Below are 10244 nucleotides of genomic sequence, written 5' to 3' on the forward strand. Positions count from 1 at the left end.
TTAAGGAGTCAGCAGAAGTAGACCAACAGTATATTGATTATTCTAGAGCTAGGATGCAGTGTAAGGAGGACTAATGGAAATCAAGGGCAATTAGTAGGCTGGAAGAGGCAGCAAATGGCTCTGACCACATGCTTAACAGTTTGCTTGCTACTGTATGTATCAAGAACATAATGCAAAATGAATGCAATATCAGATGGCAGATCTCTTGTAAAGTGCTACTGGGGCTTAATATAGTAACAAACTCTATCTCTGTATGGGACAACTACAGGCAATGGAAACAGGTTAAAATAAGATACTAAAGGCAATTTTTTATTTAGCAAGTGCTTTCTAAGTGGTTGGAACACTAATCCTGTAAAGGTCAATTTACTAAGAAGACCAAACAAAAATGTACTTCCAGTTTGCATGCAATTCTTGTATGCAGTTGCTACTATTGCACATAAAAATCAGGTAACTGTACATATGATAACAGGCAGTTAAGTACCTGTCCATTAGCACATGCTACAGTAATAATTCCTTATGCAACAGTACATGCATTTTTGCACCCAACCCTGAGCACCATTTTTTTAAAAGTCAGTCACTAATGGTATTTTTTTCAGTTGTTGATGGACTAACATATATTGCTTTTAATTAAGAAATAAAAATATAACCATTAAAATTGAATCAATGTGACCCAAAGCTGGTAGTGACAGTGAATATTGTAATTAATATAAAGGGGCAATGAGTGCACTGTAGATACAGAAATGAGTTTGACCATTTTGGCAGTAGCATTACCATACATCTCTACTAGAGGGATAGTTCCTTAGATGATATAGTGCCATGGCCTGGATAAAAAGTGCACAGAAAAAAATTAAAAAGAGCAAAGATGTTGAAACCATCCTTGAACTTCTAGAGGGCTCTATTAGGAACATGAAAGGTTAAATGATTAATCCTTTAACTGATAAGTACAATGATAACAGGTTAGTTTACTAGTTACCTGTAGCTGAGGGCAGGCACAGTCTGGTAGAGAAGGAAAGCCATATAGTACCCCAGCAGGATTCAGAAGACAACAGGACAGGCAGGAAGGAGGGAGTGAAAAACAGGGAGGAGGGGAGAAAGAGACAAAGGGAACTAATACCTGCAGCCTAAGAGGAAAACAGGGAGCAGCCTATCACTTATCAATTAAGCAATTAGCTGGTTGTTCACAGGTGCTCCCTGAAGCACAGGGCTTCAGGTGGGCTGTGTTGTCTGGCTGGGTTTGCCTCCTCCCCCACCCTCCCTTCTAGTCAAAGGGCTCTGGAAGCCAGGAGCGGCTCCCAGCAGCAGCTGTGTCTGAGCTGCTGTGTTGTCTAGGGTTACCATATTTCCAATTCCAAAAAAGATGGCACCTCTGGTGGTGTATATGGTTGTGGGGGGACAGTCCCCCATCTCCTGGGTACTGCTGCTGCCCCTCATGCCAAACCCAGAGTACCTCCGCCCCCCTCAGGCCATGCTGGTGCCCCTCACTCCTAACCTGCAGCCCCTTGGCGCTGCCAGTGCCCCAGATTCCCAACCCCCAGTCCTGCCCATCCCCAGTGCCCCTCACTCCTAACCTGCAGCCCCTTGGCGCTGCCAGTGCCCCAGATTCCCAACCCCCAGTCCTGCCCATCCCCAGTGCCCCTCACTCCTAACCTGCAGCCCCTTGGCGCTGCCAGTGCCCCAGATTCCCAACCCCCAGTCCTGCCCATCCCCAGTGCCCCTCACTCCTAACCTGCAGCCCCTTGGCGCTGCCAGTGCCCCAGATTCCCAACCCCCAGTCCTGCCCATCCCCAGTGCCCCTCACTCCTAACCTGCAGCCCCTTGGCGCTGCCAGTGCCCCAGATTCCCAACCCCCAGTCCTGCCCATCCCCAGTGCCCCTCACTCCTAACCTGCAGCCCCTTGGCGCTGCCAGTGCCCCAGATTCCCAACCCCCAGTCCTGCCCATCCCCAGTGCCCCTCACTCCTAACCTGCAGCCCCTTGGCGCTGCCAGTGCCCCAGATTCCCAACCCCCAGTCCTGCCCATCCCCAGTGCCCCTCACTCCTAACCTGCAGCCCCTTGGCGCTGCCAGTGCCCCAGATTCCCAACCCCCAGTCCTGCCCATCCCCAGTGCCCCTCACTCCTAAGCCACAGCCCTCCTAGCCCCACAGGCGCCCCTCAATCCTGACCCGTAGCCCCCAGCTGCCCCCATCCTGACCAAGCCAGAGTGTGGTGGCTTCAGTGGCTCTAGCTTGTGCGGGCAGCAGCAGTGAGTATAGCCCCAGCACAGGCTAGAGGAAGAAGGAAAGGAATCCTGTGGCACCCCCCCATCCTGGGTTGGGGCTCCCACACTGCACAGGTGGCCTGACCACAGCCCCCTCCGGGCAGTGTTCCCTGGCCAACCTGCTCTTGCGAGCACAGGCACTGGCCCTGGTGCTGCTGGCCTGGTCACTCAGTTTCCTGCCACCCCTAAAGTAACCCCTTCCCCCCTTCCCCTGCCAGAGGGGCAGGTGCCTCCCCCATGCCCCCCACCCTCGTGCCTTGCTGCAGCCCCAGCATCCAGTCATCTTCCCAGCACCAAAAAGCAATTGCCCCGCACATACCCATCCCTTCCACACGCATTCTACACACACACATTCACACATACACACACATGACCCTCCTGGACAGTCCCCTACCCCTGGCCCTCCAATCCCTTCCCCCCCATAGACTTACCTGCATCCAGCTGCTGGTGCTGCTCCTTCACCCTGCCTTGGCTGTATGCTGGCCACATGCATGTGCAGGTTAGACACACATGGTCCCCCCCTACCTCCAATCACTCCAAGCAGCTCCTTGCAGGCTGGAAGGCTGCCAGGCTGCAAGGGGAAACCTGCAGTTTCCTCCTTTAAAGAGGAAAATCTGCATTTTTCCACAGCAAATGAAAAACTTGGATCCCTTGTAAACATGCATGCCACTAGGGCAAACCAGGAAATGCGGTTCTATTAGCAAAATCCCAGACATTTGTTCCTATTTCAAAAAATGTCCCAGACAGAGATTGGAGGACCCAAGAGGACATGTCTACTATTACTGGTTAATCATTTAACCAATATAATTAGAGGAGGCTAAACAAATTTTTTTTAAAATGATATTTACATGCCTAGGCTCCATAGACTTCTTACTGTAGGGGGAAAATGTAACATTCAAATGTTGCTGTCCAGATTGAAAGAAAGGGTTAGATTCTATTCCATGTATTAGCCATGTAAGTAGACTTAAGCACCTGAGCATGACACTATCCCCCTGCTCCCTGAACAACTGTTAATAAAAAGGTGAGTGTGTCCTCCTCATTACCTTTGTGGGTCTCAGTCTTAAGGGCATGATGGTGGTTGTTACAAAAGCACACACATTAATGGATTTTTTAGGGGCTCAAGCAGCTGGAACAGAATCACACTCAGATACCTAAATCCACTTACATGCGAAGTAGGGGGAAGAAAATCTGGCCCAAAGTATTTAAATAAGAATACATCAGAATAGAAGCCAAAGAGCAAAGTCCAAGATGTATTTGTCCTCTGTTAGGTCTCAAAATTGGTCCTGTATTCTTACCAACAACATCAGCAACAGCTTGTCTGTACACAAGTCTCTATGATTTCACTTAAAGGTGTCTGCAAAGACTGCCAATGATAATGGCAAATGTTTTTGTTAGAGAGTCCTTGCTCATCAGGAATGGAATTAAGACCAACTCACATCCCATAAGTCTCTGAACACCTGAAACAATGCCTTTAACATGTAAGAAGAAGCTCCAATCTTATTTTCTTATTTCTCAGTCATGAACCATGCAATTTCCCTTTGTTTCAGAGGTGCCAGATTTTAATAAGTATTAGAAATCAGTAAACATAATTGGAAACAAATGGCATTCGCTGTCTTTATGAAGCAGCAGGGATCTCTGCCTGTCCATTTTTGCTTCACTGAATCTGACCATACTTAGGAGCAATCAATCTCTACAAAAGGGGAGGACTACTATAAAGAGAATATAGGAAGAATACACAATATAGAAGATGAGGGAAATGAACATACAGTCATGTTTTTGTATTCAGATGTATCTTTTGTTTTACATTCTTATTACCAATGCGCTTTTCAGAGCTAACGGGGTCTAATGATGGGAATGTGCTGGCTAAGAATTTCAGATGTGAAACAACTGCATGCTGCAATGTGCTGACACTACTAACCAAGTGTTATTCCCTAAATATAATTGGGAAATTTTTACTTTGAATAGATTTATCCAAGATTCCTGTAGAATACAAAGATAGGTGTATGGTCAAGTTTCTGATTTAACTAATGGCATGAGATTAAGTTGGTTCAACTTTGAGTCAGTGCAAAATATAAATAGGGTTTAAACCAGTGTAAAAATGCCCACAAACAAAGTACAATTGATTTAACCAAATCAGTATGTGTGCCTACTCATTACTGTATCTAGTGTGAGATCTGCCCCCATCTACAATAATCCCACTACTTCCTATTGCATCAAAAAATCTCTCTAAATAGATGTAATATCTTTAGACATTGCAAGTCATCTGCTCTAGGATCACATAACATTCAGATTTAAAAAAAATAGCACCACAGTATCCCAATAAAGCACATGTCAAACTGGCAGAGATCTAAGCAGTTGTCAGGGGGAGTCATTAAATGGTAGTGTTTCTAGCAGGGTTCCACAGAAACTGATAGTAAATCTGTCACTATTCAATATTTTCATCAGTGAACTAGAAATACATAAAATTTGCAACATGATACAAGGAATGACAGAATGTTAAACAATGACAAGTACAGCCTGGTCATACAGAACTATCTAGAGTATTTGGTATGTGGAAGCTATACAAACAAAATGGCTTTTCATACAGCCAAAGCTGTATCTCTAAAATGCAGGAATAGTGGTCAGGCCTATGGAATGGGGAATTAAACCCTGAAAAGGATCTAAGACTCATAGGGGACAAATGATTTGAGATGAACTCCAAGTTTGACGCTGTGGAAAAATATGGACAATGCAATCTTCACATGCATGAACAGGAGGGTAGTGACTAGAAGTAGGGAATTAATTCTACCTCAGTATACAGTCCACTGCTAGAATCTTGGGCCAGGGTCCACATTTTAAACACATGTTGGAGGTTCAAAGAGAGTGCAGAAAAGAGCCACAAAACTGACTAAAGGGCTTGACAAAATGCTTAATTATGGGAGCATGAAAGAACTTGCTGTGTTTCATTTTTTAGAAAGAAGATTGATATGGTTACGGTTCCTTTTCAGGGAAAAATATTGAGTATGAAAGCAGTCCTTAATTCAATGAGGAAGGCATGACAACAGCCAGTTAACAGCAGGCCAGAGATAAGTGATCATGGTGTGGTCTATACACTGTAACTTCTAAATTATTTTTTAACAAGAGTTACACTGGTACAGCCTCTAGTGTTGATTTAGTTATATTGATAGAAAAACACATTTCCCTTCCAATTTAGAAATAAACTGTAGGTTTATAAGTACTTTTATTTAGAATTTAATGTCCGACTTTTACTGGACCAATTGTGCAGTTGGGGTAAAGTTAGACAAGCTTTTGAATGCAAGACGTCCATAGATTCATAGATACTATAGTAGTTGCATGCTGTATCTATTCCAGCATAGTTAAAAAGTAGAACTTTAAAAAGTATATACCACTTTAGATATAAGTAGACAAGGCACACATCTCTTCAGGCTGCTGAATATGAAAACTGAATTCTAAAGGAAGCTGAAAAGACTCAAGTTTCTTAAAACAGTAGTTTTTAAGACATTTCTATTTACAAATACATACTGAACCCCTGTAACTGTGCTGGTACAGTGATATGGTGTGAATGTGTTTCTAACTTATTCCTGTAGAGAAGACAAAGAGCTATGCAAACTTCAAGTACTCATTTACTGATGAACCAATAGCCACATTAGGGATTGTACTGAGTGAGCTAGTCTGGTACAAAATTCATTTTCTTGAAAAATAATTAAACCAATTTGAAAACTGTGTAGACTTAAAAGTACGAAAAGCAGTAAAACACTAGTTGGGCTTCCGAAAATTAAGGAAGAATGTTATGTACCTCACTGTGTGTAAGCCCATGAACATATGAAAGCAAGTTTCCCTGTAATCTTTATCTTTTTCCTGACCAAATGCTATCTGCTAATACAAATCTCCAAGATCTTGACCTCTCTTTCAGCTTCTCTTCCCTGGAAGCATCGGGGAGGAAATGGTTCCTGCCACTAAGCCAAAGGGGGCATATTTGCATGACTTCATACAATGTGACAAGGAAATCCTGTTATAGAGAATGCAAAGGGAAAGCGTATATATTGTCTCTTCAGTCATTATTCTAGGCTCCCCCTGCCTACACCTGAACAAGTATACTTCCTGTGTCATCATTTTTGTGATTTTGCCTCATAGCACTGTAACTGATCAAGCCTTAATTATATAGGGTGCAGGTTTGAGTTAATAGTTCACTCTTCCCTCTGAATCATTTTACCAAATCTCTTACCAAAGCACTAACCCCCTTCCCAAACAGGGAAAATTTTGTTACCCCTTTTGCTGAGGACTCAACTAAAACTCATACCAGTGTACTTGCCACGGAGGTAAGAACCAAAGTATCAACCAAACTGAACAAAACATTCACACCCATGTGGTGCCACGTGATGCTCAGCACTCAGAGAACTCACATGGTGCTGAGATGTCATACATTGAATTCTCAACTTTTCTATAAAAGAAGAAAGGTGAGGATTCAATATTCCAGAAAATAAAAGACTGGAAAGATGATGGTGATGATGATGATAGTGTAAGAGTGATTCTGTAGCTGTGATGGTCCAAAAATTATGCAAAAGGCAAGGATTTCTTAGAGTGACGACGTTTATTGGACCAACTGTGCAGTTGGGATAAAGTTAGACAAGCTTTTGAAAGCAAGGCATCCATAGATTCATAGATTGTAAGGCCAGAAGGGACCTTGGAAGATCATTGGGTCCAGCCCCCTGCACCAAGCAGGAAAGAAAACTGGAGATCAGGTGACCCCAGCATGGGTGACTGACATGAGTCTGGGGGGCACCAGATCGCCAGTGGGGGGGGAGAGGGTCCCCCAACAGCCAATCGCTGGCTGGGGGAGGTCCTCCAGCAGCCGATTGCTGACCGGGGGAGTCCCCCAGTGGATGACAAGTGCACTTCCGGCTTCATGGCTGGAGCCTGCAGGGGGTACATGGCTGATCTCAGGGAGTGCACATGCATCCGCGTGCACCCCTTACACATTGCTGATAGACCCCAGCAAGGTGACTGTCTAGTCTCCTTTGGAAGATATCCAGGGTAGGTGACTGCACCACCTCTGAAGGAAACTTATTCCACAGTCTGGACACCCTGACTGTGAAGAACTTTTTCCTAATATTGAGCCTGAACTGCTCTTCCAGGAGTTTGTGGCCATTGCTCCTGGTTTTCCCCTTGGGTGCCCTGTTGAACTGTTGCTCACTGAGCCCTTGATGGACTCCCCTAGTGTAGCGGTAAGCTGCTACCAGGTCCCCTTTCAGCTTTCTTTTCTTCAGGCTGAAGAGTCCCAGATCTCTCAGTCTTTCCTTGTATGGCTTGCCATTTAAGACTCTGCTCATACGAGTGGCTCTTCTTTGAACTCTCTCAAGCTTGTCCACGTCCTTGTTAAAGTGTGGTGCCCAGAAGTGGACACAGGTCTCTGTGTCCAGAGATTCTTCCTCAGGTCTCTAAATATAGAAAGCCAGGCGCAGCAAGTTAAGCACAACATAGGGGAGGGGCTGAGAGAAATTTGTAGGTGTAGCAGACACACAATTAGCAAAAGGAAAGAAGCTGAGTACTGGGAGATCAAGGCCTATCAAATGGGGTGGTCAGTCTCACCTTCATTGTGTGGAAAGTATTCAGGAGTTGGATAAATTATAATGGGCCATAAAACCAATATCCGTGTTTAGTCCTTGATTCTTAGTGTCTAGCTAGCTTATGAATTTTTGTTCCCAAGTTCACCTTTTAAAGGTGTTAGGTAGATTTCCCTTGAGCACAAGGATAGTGAAATCAGAGACAGAGGGTACTTGCAGAAGTTATCAATCATACTGTAATTTTAAGCGCCTTACACAAAGCGCTTAAAGTTATAGCATCATCACAAGTGAACAGACATTCGGTATTTGATGGTGAGGGCTCTGAGTCTCTATACACTGGCTGAGGCAGGAGGTGCTATAACCTGCTCTGGAAGCCCGACAGCTGGGCTGGCTGGTGTCTCCAGGCTTGCTTCCCCGCCCAACTGGAGACACCAGCAGCCAGCTGGGCTGGCAGGGATTTCCCTATGTAGGGGGACTCTCTTGGGTGTGGACACCCCCCCAGCAGTGTCATCAGGTACCAGGGACCCTCTCCCTGGAGGTAGGGGTGCTGACCCCCACCCCCACCAGCTGTGCTGCTGGCTGCACCTCCAGGATCACTCCCCTGCCCACCTGGGAAACACCAGCAGCTGGCCGGGTTGCCAGGGAATCCCTCGTGTGTGTGCATGTGGGGGGTAGGTCTCTCTCAGGGAACTGAGGACTCCCTCCCTGGGGGTGGGAGTGCCGGACAGGATCCCCACTCCTGATGGCTGCCCTTTGCCTTTCCTTCCTTGGCTGCACAGCAAGGAAACTCTGCCTTCTCCCTGTGGCAGACCAGGGACATGACAGGCAACCCTTGCAGGAAACCGTATACAAATTCCCTAAGGCACTCTAATTTAGAGCACCTTCATTTATTACCTGCTTGAATGAGGGTTACTTTTTTGTGCGATTGGCCATTAAAAAAATTCTCTGCAGCTGTGCACATGTGTTATGACACAGCTATAGAGAGCACTTCCAGGGGTCAGATTGCATGAAAAATCTCAATTCTGTCTGTGCCCATTGTAGGTGTTCTTCAAGAAACCTGCTCCTAATGATGAGTGTATATCTCTGTCCTTTGTATTTTTTTTTTGGTGAGAGTTCATTCTCTTGTGTTGTTGCTGCTTAGTTTCACCCACATAGTTGCCATGAGGGGATTTTGTGCTTTAGATTAGGTATACCACATTTTGAGAGGCATGTGTAGGAACCATGGATTCTGGTGACTTCTTTATGGGGGTGTTGATAGTAGTGGCAGTGGAAATGTGCTGACAGGTTAAGCATTTGTTGCCAAGACAAGCCTGTGTCCCACTTGATGTCTGTTGGGCAGTGGAGAGTTTGCTTCTGGCGATGAGTTGGGCAAGCCTGGGGGGTGGTTTGAAAGCCAGGAGTGGAGGGGCTGGGCATATTTCTCATAAGCTCTCTCAAGGTACTCAGCCTTTTTTCTTTTGTTAATTGTGTGCCTGCTACACCTGAGAATTTCTCTCAGCCCCTTCTCTATGCTGTGCTCAACTTGCTGTGCCTGGCTTCCTATATTCAGAGACCTGAGGAAGAATGTCTTGCATTCAAAAGCTTGTCTAACTTTATCTACACAGTTGGTTCAGTAAAAGATGATGATGATAGGCATTTATATTGTGGATGTTGGACAGCTCCTCATAGAAAAGCATGGTGTGCCTCTTGCCTTTGGAGGTCTGGTTAGTATTGGAAGTTCACTTGAGGTTGGTCTTCATCCACTTATTTTTGCCCCTGTACTGTGACCAGCCTTGATTGTGGCTTCTGCGCCCATCTCCTCTTCAATCTACTCATACAACTCCTTGTTGCATTGCCTGTTATAAAGCTGCTCCTAGATCTCATCCTTCCCACAGATGGTAATGAGATCCTCCATTTCCTCTATAGTCCAGGTCTGTTTCCAGCTCTAGATAGCAGAGAAAGATGGGCCAGGGTCTTCCATGGTGTTTGATGGTGCTCTTGGGGGCTGGGTGTACATGGGTAGATCCAGTTGTTATGGGGTGGGTGGGGATCTGGCCATGAAGGTGTAGGTTGGGTACATTGGTGTGGATATTGGTGTAACCCAGGTGGTACTCAGAGATGTACCCCCCCTTTCCAATTGAAGGGATTCAGAATGGGTGCCAGAGCACTGTGGGAGGCATGGTTGCTTGAGGTGTTCCCTATGGGGTAGAGCCAGGATGCGAGTTAGGACTTAACCATATACCCTTTAATGAAAAGGGATAGGGTTTGGGACATAACATAGATACAAGGTGGGTATAGAATACATTCAGGTACCCAGGAGGGACAGAAGAACTCAGCAGTGGTTAGGTAGACCCCTTCATTTGACATGAGATAGATAACAAAATATAAGAGGCAGGTTAACAACATATAAGACACAGGTACCCCATAGGGATAGGATAATTGAG

Source organism: Gavialis gangeticus, unplaced genomic scaffold (assembly GCF_001723915.1).
Source record: "Gavialis gangeticus isolate Ggan-Ray unplaced genomic scaffold, GavGan_comp1, whole genome shotgun sequence".
In the NCBI taxonomy this organism is placed as follows: domain Eukaryota; kingdom Metazoa; phylum Chordata; order Crocodylia; family Gavialidae; genus Gavialis; species Gavialis gangeticus.